This window comes from Diachasma alloeum, unplaced genomic scaffold, assembly GCF_001412515.2.
Source record: "Diachasma alloeum isolate Michigan unplaced genomic scaffold, Dall2.0 Dall_scaffold_00981, whole genome shotgun sequence".
Classification (NCBI taxonomy): Eukaryota; Metazoa; Arthropoda; class Insecta; order Hymenoptera; family Braconidae; genus Diachasma; species Diachasma alloeum.
This window is the reverse complement of record NW_021681096.1, coordinates 113,390-132,818: the sequence shown is the minus strand read 5'-3', so window position 1 is coordinate 132,818 and position 19,429 is coordinate 113,390. Positions and strand designations below refer to the sequence as shown.

The following is a 19,429-nucleotide window of genomic DNA, read 5'->3' as shown; positions in this document are numbered from 1 at the left end:
CGCATTAAAATTCGCTGAGGACAGATTCACCATGCTTATCCAGCTGGACTGTTTTCTAACGGAGGACGTATGAAAAAAATTGAAGAAAAAAGAATGGAATAAATTTTTTTAGCATCCCGTTAGGAAAGTTACTTGATTTTAATTTTTCCGCGCAAACGGCATCATTTCCTCGATCCAGCGATTCAGTTCATATTCCAAAGCGTTCCCCACTTCACGTTGAAGCCAAGGAAAATGGTGGATTGATTCAGTGCAAGCGTAAAACTGTAGTGACTCAGTTTAATAACGACAGCAAGTACATCGCTAAAATCATCTCCCCAATCTGGCACCGAATATCTACCAATTTTGTTACTTTATCCGGGCCTTTATTGCAACTGTGATATCTCAATCAATGGAAAATTGCACAGTAGGATTCACACCAAGGAAATAATTTTCATCGTGTAACGCACATTGTGGAATATATGAGAACAACTTCGGCATGCACCTGGCGGCATCATAATACCTAGGGTGTGATACCTATATATCATCAATCTTTAATGGTAAATAAATCATTCGACTGTCCAGAAATTCCTCATGTGAGTCTTTCGAAATTCATAATCGAGCACAAAATTAAATTGGAAATTAATAATTAAGCGATTCGGGTTAAAATGACACGTGATTGGTTCATTGTTTCAATTCACCGGGGGAAAATGACAGTGACAACAGACCCTCTAACAGCTGACGATTCCTCAAGATGATATCATATTATGCAACTTCTGTTCAAAGTCTCTAAATTGAATCAATATATTCCTCTTTACTCGTTTTTTTCTTTCATTGAAGAACGAAATAGCAAATTAGGAATTTAAAATTATTTCTTAATTTCATGAATCGATATTAACATAAGTGGAACTCTAAACATTTGATTTCACTTATTTTATCTTCTCCAAACCGTAGAAAATCTAGTTGGGAGAAAACCATTAAATTTTATTCTTGCAGTAAAAAAATAAAATCTGAAAAGGCGAATGTAATAATCATTTGAGAAATTAATTGACACTTAATGAAACTTTACATGCTAAACTTCAAGTATTTCAACTCTAGCACCCAATAAATGTCTGTTTTTTAATTCGTATTTTGTTCAAGTGATCTACAATGTTCTGTGAACACGGCACTTAAGGATTTGTATAGAAAAAGAGTTGAACCTCACAAAAAATAGAATATTGAAGATTTTTAAGGAATGTGTCATGAACCAGTAATACGTATATAAAAATGGTACTTCAGTCTGCGTTACCACTATCCTTTTCAGAACTGTAGTCCGCAAATATTGTAGGCTTGTATTTTCACGAAAAAAAATCACACGATTATAGAGCCAATTTCATTCGTTAGACTGAATATTACTCCACTCCAATGCAGTTTCTTTTTTTTTCATCCAATAGTTTCTGCGTTATCATGATAAGATGATGAAAAAACCCATGTTTTTCATGCGCTGTGAAAATTAATGACCTTTGACCGAGTCCCAGGACCTCAATTTTTTTTCAAAAATTATTCCAATTTTTTACATGATAGCCCACTTATTCAAGAATGGAGTAGTTAAACAAAAATTTCACTTTTTGAACAATTGATTTTTTAAATAAAAATATCATTCGGCTATCTTCAATAAGAAATCACCAATTGGAATGGGGATAATTGCAATTTACGGACAACGGAATATTTGATGCTTTTATGTAAATATGCATAACAATAGACCTGAAAAGTTTATAACAATTGTTGAAATTTTCTGGAAAAGATATTATTACTCTAGCTGCATTCCGTTACTATTTTACGACAGTGTTCCTTCTCAGATCCGGAAAATCATTCCATAATGACCATTCCATTCTTGAACAAATGGGCTATCATGTAAAAAATTGGGAGTATTGGGATTCGGTCAAAGTTCATTAATTTTCACGCCGTATGAAAAGCATGGGTTTTTCCATCTTCTTATCATAATAGCGCAGAAACTATCCCATGAAAAAAAAATTAAACTCCGTATTGGAGAAGAATAATGTTCAATCTAACGAATGAAATCGGCTCCACAGTCGTGCTTTTTTTTTGCCAAGATACAAACCTCTAAAGTTTGAGGACTATACGATTGAAAAGTACACCGTTAGAAATTTCTCGAAGTTTCCTGGAAAATACGGTAGTAATTCCTATGAGAGCGACATTGTATCCGATTTAGGAGAAAAATGGTTATAAAATTTCTAGTTTTAGGTAGAATTCAAGGAAATTTATGACTTTTCAGTGACAGTGAGATGCAAATTTCACAACTTAATTGAATTCTCAATGGAGCATGAATGTTTAGAAACAAAATGACATGAATTTTTAATTTTTCCTTGAATTTTCCTGATTTTTTCAAATTTTCACAAAGAAATTGATTTTCAGATCATTCTAACACAAAAACAATGGAATATTTGATTTTTCAATGACAAGATTTCTTGAGAATTCAGTGGAAATTAAACATGATAACAATTTTCCGGGATTTGACATGGAAAATTCTGATGAAAATTTTTTAATTTTCAACATTTTTAACATTTGACATTCTCCCGTACTGTTTTCAAAGCTATGAGAGGGGTTTGCGGGCATTTGGTCGACTTACATTCCATTTAGAGCTTTTCCCTTCAAATCGACAGCTAGATTGGTTAGAGCAATCTCATAAACGACCTTCCTCAAATTCCCAAGGTGACTCAAGGTCTTGACGTAAGGTCAAGTTCATCAGTTATTTTTTGTTGATTTCAATTTTTTTCAATTACATATTTTGTGTCACCTGTATCGGAAACTCACTTTTCTATGAAAGTTCTATACGACCATAATCTTTTGCCAAGAGGATGTAAAAAGTTCAAAATCGTGCGTGAAACAAATTCATTTATGAAAGCAATAACACACAAATAAACGAAATGCTAGTTTGTCACTGCAGTATATTACGTTGCATTTCCTTTATAATGGCTATATGACCATTATGGCGTTATCGCTGAGGTGGTGTATGGAGGAACGTAGATTGGAATCACACAGAATACATCACAACGCACATCTTTAAATTCATTCATCTTCTAATCATGGCAGCAATATCTACATCTGATTACATTCCTCGATATATTTCTCACAGTTAGACTTTAACGCGTCAATTTAGATTTCACGCATTCTTCAAAAAGTCGCCACCTCCTCCCCCCGCCCTGGAAAAAAACAGGAAAGTAAACTTCTTCAGTACGTATTCCGAAATCAGTAGTTGTAATGGAAGTTTCTGTTTGGAGCTCAAGTGCCTTCTCGACTTGTGCTGCAAACCCCCCATAAACAAACACTCTAGTAAAATAGAATATTTTTTATGGACGAATGATTTCTTGACAGACAATGGGCTAGAGTAGACTTCTTACTGCAGTTAGTGACTTTTCAGATTTGTTCGCAATATAATATTTTGATATAAGGCCGTGAAGCGCGGTCTTACACGAACAAATATGAAATAGTTTTTTACTATGGACCATATAGTAATCGACGACCATACCCGCCACACTCAAAATTGACTGTTGAACATCGGAAAAAGGGCGAGTAGGTATAGTCGAAAGTGATAGAATAAAAGTAAAATTTAATTTGGCACAAGTAAAAATTCCGTCGAGATGAATCAAATTTTAACGTCGTTTTGGTATGGTTTTTATTTTACATTCTCTTCGTGTGGGCGAGTGTGAAGTCCGAGCCGAAGGCGAGGACGGCAAATTGTTCGAGTTTAAAAAATATCTAAAGAAAAAATCACAATGAAATTATGTGATAATAAAAAGAAAATCAAATCAATTAATCAATAATTTTAATTATTGGTTCATCAAAACTAGAAACTCAAAACTAGAAAGAAGAAAGAAACCAGGAAAAGACAGGGTTGAATTTGATCTAAAAGACACGTACGAAAATCTTCCATTGAAAAACTTGACGAATTCGCTAGGAAATTCTATTCGATTTCTACAGAACTTTCTATTAGTTTTCGGTGGATTCTATTGAAAAATTCGGCAGCATATTTACGTGTTTCGTCGAATAGAAATGGTCAATGAAAACTATTTTATTGAAAATGTAGAATAGGAACAATTCTATTTATTCTATTCTACATTCCACAAAAACACGCAGTAAAGCTGCAGCGTGATTTAATAGAATCGACCAACAATTAGTAAAATTTGCAAAATAAGTTCAATAGAAATCGATCCACCAATTTTTCAATTGATGGCTCGATTCTTCTGGAAAAATTAACGGAAAAACCTTGCGAATTTGCTAGAAAATTCTATCGAAATTCTACTGAATTTGCTATGATTTTTTGGTAGACTCTATTGATAAATTTCGCGGCACATCTGCGTGTTTTCTCCGATAGAAATGTTCAATAGAAGATATTTTATAGAATAAATCAAAAGAAATGAATTTTTCTACACAATTTATTCTATTGAGCTATTTTCTATTAAATTCTGTGACTTAGTTTTTTTGTTCGATTCTTTTAATGAACAGAAAAGAAAAAGGCATGGAGAACCTTAAAAAATAAATCAATAACTAAAACAATTAAATAAAATTCCTCCGATTTTTTCTATGAAATAGTTTCTATTAAAAATTTCCTGCTTAAAAAGAACGCGCAGTAAAGTGGTGAAATTCCTCAATAGAATGATTCAAAAACTCATAGAATTTTTAATAGAAGTTCAATAGAAATCCAATTATTTCTTAGTTATCGGCCTTTGTGGTCATTCGCTAATTTGCGGCGATGAAATCTATGTGTCCAAATGGTAAAAAATTGATCTAATCATTTGGATTAAGCCTAATATTTCGACCTCCTTTGCGGGGTCCTCGTCAAGGGCATATTGCTTCTGAATGGAAGCCTTGTGATCGGTCATTTTTACGATCTTCTAATTTTGCTTGAAAATGATGTAGAATGTCATGAAACGTGAAGATATGTTCTTAGAAAATGTGTGTATGTATGTCCGTATGTGTGTGCACATTTTTCGGAAATTTTTTATAAATCTCAACAAATAGATAAGTAAAGTTGCAGCTATAAATCTGAAATTTTGTCACATAATTGCTATCATTCGGGAGCAGCTCTGGACGCAGTTTCAGCCCAATTGGTCGGGTAGTTTTTGAGATACAGCAATTTCTCAAAAATTGTTTTTCCTTAACGTCTCGAAAACTACGTGACCTAATTGAATTTTTTTTATGTCAAAGTGTTCCTTGTGATAATATCTATCAAATCAAGTCATAATATCCCTACGAAAGTGGGGACAGTTTGATGATAATAAGCATTTTTCATTTCCATGATAAAATTGATGTGAACACGATAACTCCCGAAAAAATTGAGATAGGATATTGAAATTTGGTGAGATTCTAGCTCTTATGATATTACAGGATGAGTTCGTGAGTAGGCGAAACTGACCAAGTAGTTGAGAAGATATTCAACTTTTTGTGAAAAACTATTTTGCTCAAGATCTAAAATACTGGTCCAATTTTAATTTTTTTTTTAAAGTACTCGCCACATATCGAGATCAATCCAAATATGAGTACCCGTCCATACAAAGTTTCCGAGATATTCAAGTTCATCTATTTTTTCATCTTATAGTGGATTTGACGTCCCGTAATCTGCGTAAAAGTTGGAATAAACCTCATAAAATTTTAGCTACACTGTTAGAAATTTCTTGAAATTTCAGTCATAATATCATCTGAATTTTCAATGTTGTGCGTTTGAATTCAATTTCAATTAAAAACGTTCACTAAATTTCTCATTCATCTCGAAAATTCAAGAAAATTGGATTTTTCATGTTGAACGATTATTAATTTTTCAATGAAAGCTTGAATTTTCAAACTCATTGTGAAAATTGAACATCACATACCATTCAATTTTCAATAGACTGAAAATTCAGAGAAGTTATTGCCGGAATTTTCAACATTTTCAAGGTTTTTCAGTACCATATGCACCTGAAAATCGAGAATTACTTGAATATTTAAGAAATTAACTGATTCGTCAATAAAGAATTTTAGAATTCAAAAATTTCATGTAAATTTGTCGTTAAAAATTTCAAGCGTTTTCACTTGAAATTTCAAGTGTAATTTTTTAACAGTGTAATAATCAGTATTATCGGGTCTCACTTCTGTACAAAATTTTGGGTCGATCGATTCAGTACATCATGGCATAGAGCCATATATCTAAAAACCGTTTTTTCTAAAAAATTATGCTCATTTCTATTTTATATTATATTGTTAAATATTAGTCGGTTTCATAATAAATGAGTGTTTATTAAAGATTTAGTGGCGAAAAAGATAATAAAATGAAATACAAAAAGGCGTGACGCGTCCGTGGAGTAGAATTAAAGATAAAAGAATGATAGTTTTTGCAATGCTAATTAATCTCAACTACCCTGTATGATTGATACTATTGACGAAAACATTTCAAAAAAGTGAGAATATTAAAAAATTAATAAATGAAAAAAAAAATGGAGAATAAAAATGAAATATTCATTAGTTTTTTAAAGATAATATCCATCAGATAAAGTCGGGAAGTTGAATAGGAATTGCCAATTCTCATTGTTGAAATTGGAACTACTACGGATCCATTCGGAAGCTTATTACCAATGGAATTGGTAGAAAAAAAGACTAATAACACATAAAGAAACAGTCACATGGCTTCTGCCGAATAGGTGTTCCACCCTGCTTGTTTTATTAACTTAACTTCTACAAACAAACAAATCATGAAATATTACACAGTTAAAAAACAGAGGCCAATAATTACGAAACAATTTAAAAAATTTGGTCGAATTTTTCTCTACAACATAGCAATCCAGTAGAATTTTCTATCGAATTCGCTAGGTTTTCTCATTAAATTTTTCCGTGCGTGGAGTAACAATTTTTGCTCCATTGCAACGAACTCCTCACTTGCTCCAACTCTCATACCTTCCGGATCATTCAGGAGAATAATCTCATTCATTTTTTATCGTTTTTTACATGCACTTTTGTCTCTACTACGGATAAATAATTCTTGATGGTGCTGTAACACCGCAACAATCCGAGGACGATTGATTTTGTTGGTTAGGACGCATGTGTGGAGTTGGTTTCTATATAAAGCTCATAGATCTGCAAATAGCCCTGATTTTCGTTCACGAAGTGATTGTTGACGTACTAGTGGCTAATTTTATTTTTTTAAGCTATAGATTTTGACACGTAGATCAAATTTTTCAAGTGGTTTCTTTGTATTTCGAGTGGGGCGCATATAAGAAAAACACTGAAAAAGCCTTTGAAAAGGCGTTTTTCCTGATTTGTGAGGAAATGGTCAACTTTTTTGAATTTCTCATAAAATTCTTAGTGAGTTCTACATTTTTTGTCGTTTGGGTTTTTTCGATTTATCACGTTCTGAGCTTGTAATTTCAACTAGTTTATAAGTGTTATGAAGAAAAGAAAGTACTAGTGGCTGTTTTTCTTACTGATTGATAGTTTTCATTATTGACATGAAATTTTGTACATAGTTTTCATCTTTTTGGATGATGTTTTCATTAAAAAAAAATAATGTCGTGTGAAATCCTTTCGTGATGACTGTGGTGCATCAGTAGCGCTTCAGGCAACAGAGTGGGGGTAAGGCAAATCCACGTGAATGTCTGGTAGTGGTGAAAGAGGCGATTCAATTTATTGGGTCAAAGTTCTTTGATATTTTATGTATTAGGTTTTGGACATTTTAATAACTCCTTTTGTTTGGTTTTTGAAAGGTTTTGCTTCGATCATTAATCATATACTGAGATTTTTATTTTCTTCATGGACAAAATATATAGTCAGGGGAAATATGTGGCATTGATGTAAGATAAATATCGAATATATTTGCGGGAACAAAGGGATTAGGCAAACTCACTGTAATTTACAAGACTGGCGGGAATATTCATTCAACATATAAGATCAATTATATTTATTTCTCACAACTCCATTCTACAAGAATGTTTTTTGAAGCAGTTTAATCAATTCCATAAGTATTCCTTGAGATTAAAGGGACGAAAAATTATTATAATTAATGAAACATTCAAAAACCTTGGGAAACTGTGTACTTCTTTTCTTTAATAACGTTCTTCATCAATCACGTTGATTATCAAAGTTCGTGAATTATACATAAATTGCAACTTTCGATAAAATAATAATCTTTACAGTATATATGCGTCTTAGTTCTCCTTACATGCTAATGCAAAAATATCACAGAAAAATTATTTTTAGCACTTGAGACAAAGTTTTTCTCAAATCCATAAAAATACTCTCCTCCAATTCATGATTTTGAAAGTAAGAATACCCGTACCAATAGATCATCCACAAGTAAGCAATAATCGCGACTACTGGAGTTATTTACAATTGCTGAAGGATTGTAACCAATTTCCCCACAGAAAAATAAATAAGCAGGGTTCGTTAATCCTCAGAGGGATCTAATATTAATATAATTTGAATATGCTAAGGGAAATTGTCTCTTTTCCCCAGGGATGACCACGGTGTCGGATCTAGGGAAGCAGAATTGATTCAATATATTAAGAGAGCATGTTGGCAAGTAAATGAATGGATGCGATCACTCCTGAAATTATATCAAAAGATCCACTTTGTAGTGATTAGACAGTGGAAAATCGCGTCTTGCTCCCTGTTTTTTTGGATGGAATCTCAGCTGTAGAATAGCTGATCAGTATTTTTGTACCATGGCATCAGGTTACTCTAATGAATTAAATACAGTGATCTTTGTAAATGTTCTTCAAAATGTTCTAATTTTTATCAAGCAGAATTTATTGAAAATTTGGAGAATAGTGTTTATACAATCGTTATGGATATGAACAACAGAACAAATTGTAATGAGAAGGGGTTTTTCGAGAAAGTTAGAACGATGTACGGTAACCAACCATGCACAATGATTAAAGACTGGCAGAACAATTTAATGAAGCTTGCAGGAATGAAAAATAGACGAGTATTCTTACTTGAATGTAAAAGAAACAGTGTCTCGCCAAAACACATTAGCGGCAATATCAAGTCTATCATATCTCTGCAATTTGACGACCATCCGTTTAAGAGCGTTGCGAATTGACAATGCAATAGTATTGTATATTCATTTCATCCAAAATCCCATGATCCATACCTTATTAATAGTGTTTATGATGTTTATGATGAATGTATTTGAAGAAAATTATTAGCTACTCCCCTAGAATATTAACGACAATGATAAAATAATAAAAAGTTGTATTTGGAAACAGATTGTAAAATTATCCATGTAAATGAACTGTGATTTTTGTTCACTAGTCAGTAAGGACTTCTAAGACTAGTATCATAACGATTATATTGTACAGGTTATCATTTTATCGAAACTTGCAAGTTATATAATTCACGCAATTTTGAAAACCAATCTGATTGATGAAAATTGTTACAAAAAATTATAAGTAAACAGTTTATCCCGTTCGAAGACATTCTTATATTTTCGGACTCACTAAGTGCCCTACAGAGCCTACAGAATCCTAAATTGAGTATAAGAACCAATAAATATGTTTTGGAACTGAAGAAGAAATACAACGAAATCTTACAAACTCATCAACGATCAGCAACGAGCAGCAAAAGAAGCTACACACTCGTCAACAGCCAGTGAGGTCTACTCCATTCACAGACTTTATAGAGACCTTCAGAGGTGACTTTGAACGAAATACCATAAATGTAGTCCTGGACCAAAGTAACGAAAAAGGACTAGTCTACTTCAAGTACTTCTACAAGAACAAAAAACATATGTGGTATTTTCGTAGAAATCTTAAGCGACAGCTCATTGTGTTTGTTAACCGGTGTCGGAGCAATCATTACAACTTACTGAGCTCCCTGTCGAGGGTAGAGTATGTGCGACAAGCCCCATGCGACTGTGGATATCCCGAACAGGACCTAGATCACATTTTCTGGCAATGCTCGAAGTATGAAACGAACAGGCAAGAACTGATTAAAAAAGTACGTGCAATGAAGTGCTATTTTCCATATATTATGAGATCTTTTCTTCTAGAACCGAACATTAACGCTCTCACTGTCATACATGATTTTGCAATGAAAAATAACTTGAGAATTTAAGTAAAAAATCATCTGTATATAAAAATGTAAATGAACATATCAAATGTGCTTGTAACTATCAATTAAATATTTCTTTTTTTGTTGAACAAACCTGCGAAGGGTTTCCAGCGTTAATAAAAAAAAAACCGTTTATTAACGTTTTGGAATAATTTTTTAATTAAGACAAATTTTCCCCCTTTTTATATATCTTTTCAATCGCAATGAATACTCATAAAATTGGTTAAAATGCTTCAAAAAACATTCCTGTAGGATGAAGTTATGAGAAATAAATATAATTGACTCTATGTGTTGAAGGAATATCCCCGCCACATTTAGATTAATGTGAGTTTGCCTAAACGTGGGTTTGCCCTACCCCCACTCTGCCGCCTGAAACGCTACTGATGCACTACAGTTATCACAGAAGGATACTGTACTACGTTATTTTTTTATAAATACATCATCCAAAAGCATGAAAACTATTGACAAAGTTTTACTTAAATAGTGAAAGCTATCGATCAGTAAGAAAAACAGCCACTAGTACTTTCATTTTTTTCTAACAGTTATAAACTAATGGAAATTACGAGCTCAGGGCGTGATTAATCGAAAAAACACAAAATATGAAAAATGTAGAACTCACTGAGAGCTTTGAAAAAAATTCCATGAAAATTTAAAAAATGTGATTAGGTGCGTGTAGCGAAATGAAGACTCGTGATTGAAATAAGACAGGCGTTTGTATTTAGCACGTAAGATCTGTTTACAATCGAGACTCAAATCGTACTGAACATTTTTGGTCGGGAGCGTGAGAGTTTAAATACCTTTTATTATGCTAGGTTCGAGAATTGTCCAGAAATTTCGTGAAGGACAAGGATAACTTAATGTTTGTCTCGAACGTAACAGAATACAGAATATTCGAGACGCTTTATATGAAATTCGGAATAATTCGGAAATTGATGGTGGCTCGCACCACAAGTACTCCCCTACGGCTAAAAAAGAAAAACAAAACAGAACGACATCAAAAGAAAATCAATAATACCGATTGACGGGATCAGCTGCACGGAGAGAAATTTTTGATAAAAATTACCCTACCGTTGTAGAAAAGTGTATCATGAGTCATCGTTTCTTCATTTCTATCCCGAAATTTAGTAAAAGTTAATATATGATGATCAAATTTTATTATACGTTAGAGAAATTTTCTCCTGATAAAAATAAAAATTACCGTGCCGGTAGAGTAAAATTTACCAACCGTTCTAGAATTTTCGTTGTTATCTACATAAAAATTACTGGACTGGAAGGGTAAAATTTATTATGTGTCAGGATAAAATTTCTCTTACATAGAATAAAATTTGATCATCATATATTAATTTTTACTAAATTTCGGGATAGAAATGAAGAAACGATGACTCATGATACACTTTTATAGAACGGTAGGGTAATTTTCATGAAAAATTTCTCTCAGTGTGACGCGCGGGCAGTTGAAGTAGCGTGAGCTCTAGGCCAGTTAAATAAGGACTTTTCTTCGGCCGAAATCAAGGATGATAGAAGAAGGATAAAAACCATGAGATATCATGCGGAAGAATGATATGAAACATACTAATTTTTTGGGATTATAGCAAACCGGGAAGTTGTTAAAAAAAAATTCAAAACTGCAAAATTAAGCGTCTACGCGACCTTCTTTGCTTTACGCCGAGGAAACCGTGATAGATAGGATAAAAAAGCATAAGACGCAATTTGTAGAGCATGAAATTTCCTACAAAAAAGTCACTGGCGGCATTTTCGTAATTTCAACCGTCAAGCCGCCAAGCGCGCTCAAAGTTGAACTACGAAAAAGCTGCTTCGCCGCCAACGCCGAAAAGTCCAATTTAGTTTGCAAAATGCAAATAATTTATGAAAAAGTTGATTAAAAAATCAGAAAAAAATCAGGATGCATCTTGACCCTTCACAGAATGTCTCCAGAGAGGAAATTTTTTTCAAAACATTTTTAGATTTTTCATGAGTCCCCATTTTTCTCTTTTTTTTTTATTTTTTAAACAAAATTTGCCATAACATAACTTTTGATCCAGTTATCTTCTTGGAATAAGAACAAAAGGTGATTTTTTCTCGTTCTCTCCTCTTTATTTTCACTCTTTTGACCTTTTCACTCAACTTTCATATTTAACTTATTATTTGTTGATAAACTAAAAAATTCCTGTTTTTTCAATATATTATCTGGAAAATTTTTTGATCAAGCTCGGTAGCTTTACCCCAAACTTGAGTCATTGGCATCAATCTTGAATTTTTCTTGGCATTTGTTAACGTACATTTTTAATAATAAAAGAAAAAGTTTTCGATTTTTGTCATTTTTTCAGTGTCTAACAAAATTCTTTGATTTTTTTTTAAATTTTTTGATATCTTGGTATTTTTTTATATTGTCAATACTTAGCTATGAATTATTTGAGATTTAGGGGAAAAAAAAAGAAAAAAATGGGGACTCTTCAAAAATCGAAAAATGTTTTTTAAAAAATTTCCCCTCCTGGAGACATTCTGTGAAGGGTCAAGATGCATCCTGATATTTTTCAGATTTTTTACTCAACTTTTTCCTAAATGATTTGCATTTTGCAACTAAAATGGACTTTTCGGCGTTGGCGGCGAATCAGTTTTGTCGTAGTTCAACTTTGAGCGCGCTTGGCGACTTGACGGTTGAAATTAAGAAAACGCCGCCAGTGACTTTTTTGTAGGAAATTTCATGCTCTACAAATTAAGTCCTATGCATTTGTATCCTATCTATCACGGTTTCGTCGGCGTAAACCAAAAAAGGTCGCGTGGACGCGTAGTTTTGCAGTTTTGAATGTTTTTAAACAATTTCCCGGTTTGGTACAATCCCAAAAACTTAGTATCTATGTCACATCATTCTTCCGCATGATATTCCATGGTTTTTCTCTTTGTATCATCCTTGATTTCCAAACCGTAATTTGACTGGCCTACTCCTTGAAGATGAAAATCTTGCTCTGGCCATGAACGGCGACAGGTCGACGAGCGAAATCGGTAATGTACGGAAGCCCGGTCGTGCCATCGAGCGGAGAGAGTGTGAAACCCAGGTGCATTTTGGGTTACTGACATAGTCCGTCGTAATCTTGGCTTGGTTGGCTTGGTTGGCTTGGCTTGCCTTGACGCTGCCCGATCCTATTTGATGGACAATAGTAGCGAAGGACATCACGATAAATATTTCGAAATAAATCCCGAGAATTGTTTTACAACAGAAGGACTTAATGAGCAGAAGCAACGTCGTTCTTTATCCAAAGGTATGTAAAGATANTATTTCGAAATAAATCCCGAGAATTGTTTTGCAACAGAAGGACTTAATGAGCAGAAGCAACGTCGTTCTTTATCCAAAGGTATGTAAAGATATAATTTCACAAATTATTCATGATTGTGAGGTGTACGTATGCACCATAACCTTCAAACTAATACGATTTTATGAAATCATTCGCATCAAAATACTCTGATCACAAAAAAAATCGAATGTAGCATGTGACATGCTTATTGTTTACACAATAATCTCAGTTATTATTGGGTTTGGGGGGAATTTCTGGAGAGAAACATTTTCTGGGGGCATGTAGTTCTCTACCATGTATGGGCCATTATACAGAACCATGTGCTCCCCAGAAAATGTCTTTTAACATTTTTAGATGAACCGAAGCGGACCTCAAACATTTGACAAATGAAAAGGGACTAAATATTCCATTGAAAGAAAAAAATTAAAATCTCTTTACCTCTTATCATTAATGAATTATCTCAGTAATTATTGGGTTTTGGGGAGAATTTCTGAAGACATTTTCTTGTAGAGCATCATGTGCTCGCCAAAAAATGTCTTTTAACATTTTTAGATGAACCGAAGGGGACCTCAAACATTTGCCAAATGAAAAGGGACTAAATATTCCATTGAAAGAAAAAAATTAAAATCTCTTTATCTCTTATCATTAATGAATTATCCCAGTAATTATTGGGTTTTGGGGAGAATTTCTGAAGACATTCCTTGTAGAGCATCATGTGCTCGCCAAAAATGTCTTTTAACATTTTTAGATGAACCGAAGGGGACCCCAAATATTTGCTAAATGAAAAGGTTCTCTACACATTCACATGGTAAAAAAGTAAAAAATTCCATGTTTGTTATTTCTGTAATTATGTCGGTTGTTATTGGATTTGTGAGAAAATTCCTTTTGAAATTTTTTTGAAGTCTGCAATTTTGTATTCTTTCCAGATGGACGAAGTTTTGGTTACTCACTTCGGAAAGAAGATTGGACTCCCAGTGAATTCTAATGGGAATTTAAACCTGAACGATCTCCAACAGTATTTCCGCAGCTCAACATTTGCTATATATTGATGATAAGGGAAATGCCGCGTGGGTTACGTATTGTGGACGGAGAAATTCGGCTTAATCCCAACATCAAACGTTATGAGGTGCGTATTGGACCTAACCCTTGTGGACCTCAACTGCAAAAAAAGAAACGAATCGTAGAACTTGTAAAGGAGTTGAAAGACAAGCGGGTTGAAATCAGCTAAAAAAAAGAAAGCAAATGATCCCAACGACTCCCCTCCAGCTTTAACGAATCGTCCATCTGGACGTCCAGCATCTGCAGCAGTGAATCTGCAGTTGGGTAGATTCCACAAATTCCAGGGTCAAAGTACTCCTACCCAAATCAAATCTCCTTTTAATGGACTGGCCACTATTGCACTGAGCAGATCGTCAGAATATCTTGCTGAGGACATTTGTCGATTGGGCCAAGCTACTTTTGCTGATGGCAATGCTTGGAATTCAGATGACAATACGTTCTCCATTGGAACATTCAGGGAGAATTTCATGATGGGTTTCAAAGACGGACAGAATCAAACGTGCGATTTCTGGAAGTACGTTGGAGATTCAAAATTCAACATCTCCAAAAGCAGACTATATTTATATAGTGAACCCAAAGACGATATTTTAAAAGGAGGGAGTTCTCCAGAGCCATCTCCAGTGATTCCCAAGAGAAATCAGTACTCGAAGAATTCCACAGCATCATCGAGCTCTGTTCCAAAAGAACAAATGAAATAACAACAGAAGAAATCCTGGCCATTGACTTTTGCACTGCTAACTGAGATGACAGGGATCGTTGATGGTGTTAGTTCTAATCCACCGGGGTCTTCAGTTCGTCCATCTCGAGATGAGATAACTGTTACTGCTTCTCTGGGAGACACGATTGCTTCGCGTGCTCTTGAGACTTCTTCGAGTTCACAACACCTCACGTCTTCAGTATCTCGATCGCTTCCGACGGTCTGTGCGTCCACCAACCTTCCAGCTGGCCTCGGACGTCGCAACAAGAAGAGTGAATTAGCAGAAATCTCCCAATCATTTTTAAAACCCATTGATGGTTCTCCCCGTCCTGTCCTCCTAGAATATGGTGGAGTCGATATCATTGACTCGCAGTTAGAGGAGGAGAGCACAAACGATGTTATTAATGACGTGAAAAGCGAGCACATGGTCCCTTCCACAGATCCAGTACCTGTCACCGGAAATATTGGACTAACGTTGAATGCAGCAGTGAATTCTTCGATCCCCAAAACATGTTACCTGGACGAGGCACATATTGTGGAAATTTTCTATCACTGGATAAAATGCTCCTTATATTCTAACGAAATTTCAATTCGTGAGGTGGACAAAGAGGAACTGTTTAACCTGGTGCGAGCCGAACATCCCGATTTATTAGAAGCTGATGAGAAATTTGATCCTCTGGAGTGTGGATTCCATTTCAGTAGGATTGTGAGAGACGGTGTCACCAATGTTGCACATATACATCAAAGAAGATGGTAGCAGGGTGTTTGAATTTCCATCGATTGATTCTGCAATAGCTCAACCTCACACTCTTCTTTTCGATTGTGGAGACCTAAATGGCGACTGCAATGGTGTTTTTGGAGTTGGAGCCCTGCCTTATTGCAACGATCAATGTAATCCAAGGATTCGCTGGTATAGAAATGATGGTATAGAACGGCTACACCTGTCGCTATGAAAGTGATAACTCGATAAACTGACAACTAAGTTCAACGGTTGTGACTGTCTCAAACGAGTCACTCACCCTGATATAATTACACCACTGGAGATGGTTCTGGTACCAAAATTTTTATACATCGTTATGCCTCTGTTATAACATTTCCCTTGCTTATAAAGATCACCATTTCTATACCAGCGAATCCTTGGATTACATTGATCGTTGCAATAAGGCAGGGCTCCAACTCCAAAAACACCATTGCAGTCGCCATTTAGGTCTCCACAATCGAAAAGAAGAGTGTGAGGTTGAGCTGTTGCAGAATCAATCGATGGAAATTCAAACAGCCTGCTACCATCTTCTTTGATGTATATGTGCAACAAGGTGACACCGTCTCTCACAATCCTACTGATCTGGAATCCACACTCCAGAGGATCGAATTTCTCATCAGCTTCTAATAAATCGGGATGTACGGCTCGCACCAGGTTAAACAGTTCCTCTCTGTCCACCTCACGAATTGAAATTTCGTTAGAATATAAGCAGCATTTTATCCAGTGATAGAAAATTTCCACAATATGTGCCTCGTCCAGGTAACATGTTTTGGGGATCGAAGAATTCAGTGCTGCATTCAACGTTAGTCCAATATTTCCGGTGACAGGTACTGGATCTGTGGCAGGGACCATGTGCTCGCTTTTCACGTCATTAATAACATCGTCTGTGCTCTCCTCCTCTAACTGCGAGTCAATGATATCGACTCCACCATATTCTAGGAGGACAGGTGGGGGAGAACCACCAATGGGTTTTAAGAATGATTGGGAGATTTCTGCTAATTCATTCTTCTTATTGCGACGTCCGAGGCCAGCTGGAAGGTTGGTGGACGCACAGACCGTCGGAAGCGATCGAGATACTGAAGAGTTGGGGTGTTGTGAACTCGAAGAAGCCTCAAGAGCACGCGAAGCAATCGTGTCTCCCAGAGAAGCAGTAACTGTTATCTCATCTCGAGATGGACGAACTGAAGACCCCGGTGGATTAGAACTGACAACACCATCAACGATCCCTGTCATCTCAGTTAGCAGTGCAAAAGTCAATGCCCTGGATTTCTTCTGTTGTTTTTTCATTTGTTCTTTTGGAACAGAGCTCGATGATGCTGTGGAATTCGACGAGTACTGATTTCTCTTGGGAATCACTGGAGATGGCTCTGGAGAACTCCCTCCTTTTGAAATATCGTCTTTGGGTTCACTATATAAATATAGTCTGCTTTTGGAGATGTTGAATTTTGAATCTCCAACGTACTTCCAGAAATCACACGTTTGATTCTGTCCGTCTTTGAAACCCATCATGAAATTCTCCCTGAATGTTCCAATGGAGAACGTATTGTCATCTGAATTCCAAGCATTGCCATCAGCAAAAGTAGCTTGGCCCAATCGACAAATGTCCTCAGCAAGATATTCTGACGATCTGCTCAGTGCAATAGTGGCCAGTCCATTAAAAGGAGATTTGATTTGGGTAGGAGTACTTTGACCCTGGAATTTGTGGAATCTACCCAACTGCAGATTCACTGCTGCAGATGCTGGACGTCCAGATGGACGATTCGTTAAAGCTGGAGGGGAGTCGTTGGGATCATTTGCTTTCCTTTTTTTAGCTGATTTCAACCCGCTTGTGTCTTTCAACTCCTTTACAAGTTCTACGATTCGTTTCTTTTTTTGCAGTTGAGGTCCACAAGGGTTAGGTCCAATACGCACCTCATAACGTTTGATGTTGGGATTAAGCAGAATTTCTCCGTCCACAATACGTAACCCACGCGCATTTCCCTTATCATCAATATATAGCAAATTTTGAGCTGCGGAAATACTGTTGGAGATCGTTCAGGTTTAAATTCCCATTAGAATTCACTGGGAGTCCAATCTTCTCTCCGAAGTGAGTAACCAAAACTTCGTCCATTTGGAAAGAATACAAAATTGCAGACTTCAAAAAAATTTCAAAAGGAATTTTCTCACAAATCCAATAACAACCGACTTAATTACAGAAATAACAAACATGGAATTTTTTACTTTTTTACCATGTGAATGTGTAGAGAACCTTTTCATTTAGCAAATATTTGGGGTCCCCTTCGGTTCATCTAAAATTGTTAAAAGACATTTTTGGCGAGCACATGATGCTCTACAAGGAATGTCTTCAGAAATTCTCCCCAAAACCCAATAATTACTGAGATAATTCATTAATGATAAGAGATAAAGAGATTTTAATTTTTTTCTTTCAATGGAATATTTAGTCCCTTTTCATTTGGCAAATGTTTGAGGTCCGCTTCGGTTCATCTAAAAATGTTAAAAGACATTTTCTGGGGAGCACATGGTTCTGTACAATGGCCCATACATGGTAGAGAACTACATACCCCCAGAAAATGTTTCTCTCCAGAAATTCCCCCCAAACCCAATAATAACTGAGATTATTGTGTAAACAATAAACATGTCACATGTTACATTCGATTTTTTTTGTGATCAGAGTATTTTGATGCGAATGATTTCATAAAATCGGATTAGTTTGAAGGTTATGGTGCATACGTACACCTCACAATCATGAATAATTTGTGAAATTATATCTTTACATACCTTTGGATAAAGAACGACGTTGCTTCTGCTCATTAAGTCCTTCTGTTGTAAAACAATTCTCGGGATTTATTTCGAAATATTTATCGTGATGTCCTTCGCTACTATTGTCCATCAAATAGGATCGGGCAGCGTCAAGCCAAGTCAAGCCAACCAAGCCAAGATTACGACGGACTGTCAGTAACCCAAAATGCACCTGGGTTTCACACTCTCTCCGCTCGATGGCACGACCGGGCTTCCGTAGTAATGTACTTGGTGGGTGACCGCCTCCGTTGTGGTTTGATTCATGATTCGTAGTTCGTGTTTTGCGGTTCGTTGTTCGTTGTCAGCACGTCTGGGACATAATAGTGCACTTCGACATAAGCCTTCGGCTCAGTCTGCAACTTCATATTCGCCAGAAAAGTTTTTTTTCGTACTGACTTTCACTTTTCCTCGTCTGGGGATTCGTATGGACCCTTTCTTAAACTCGTAAAAGTCAAAATCACTACGAAAAAATATCGTTCACGACTAGTGCCACGGGTTTCTTTTACTCGCCTAGTTAGCCAATCCTCGCCTTCGGCTCGGACGTCAACTCCACGCGAGTAAAAAACCCATGGCGCTCGCCCTGAAATATACTACTTGGGCCGAATAATTTTTTTTTATATTGCTGCTACGTGCACCTCGTGCCAAAAAGTAAACGAAAAAAACAGTTCGGCCACTCGCTAAATGTAATATCCCTCTCAAAAAATATTGCTCGATCCATGTGAGACGGGAATTTTCAGCTCACGTTATTGGCAGTCCTCAGCTTCG

At 35.6% G+C, this 19,429-nt stretch overlaps 1 protein-coding gene across 1 annotated transcript in view; it reads left to right on the top strand.

Annotated features, from left to right (window-relative positions):
* Window positions 1-233: 233 nt before the first annotated feature.
* LOC107045530 (trafficking kinesin-binding protein milt) overlaps window positions 234-19,429 on the top strand; it is a gene marked incomplete at its 3' end in the record, with an annotated part of 72,930 nt that continues 53,734 nt past the window's right edge. Inside the window, exon 1 of the mRNA XM_015267835.1 lies at window positions 234-572. The remainder of the gene's footprint in view (window positions 573-19,429) is intronic.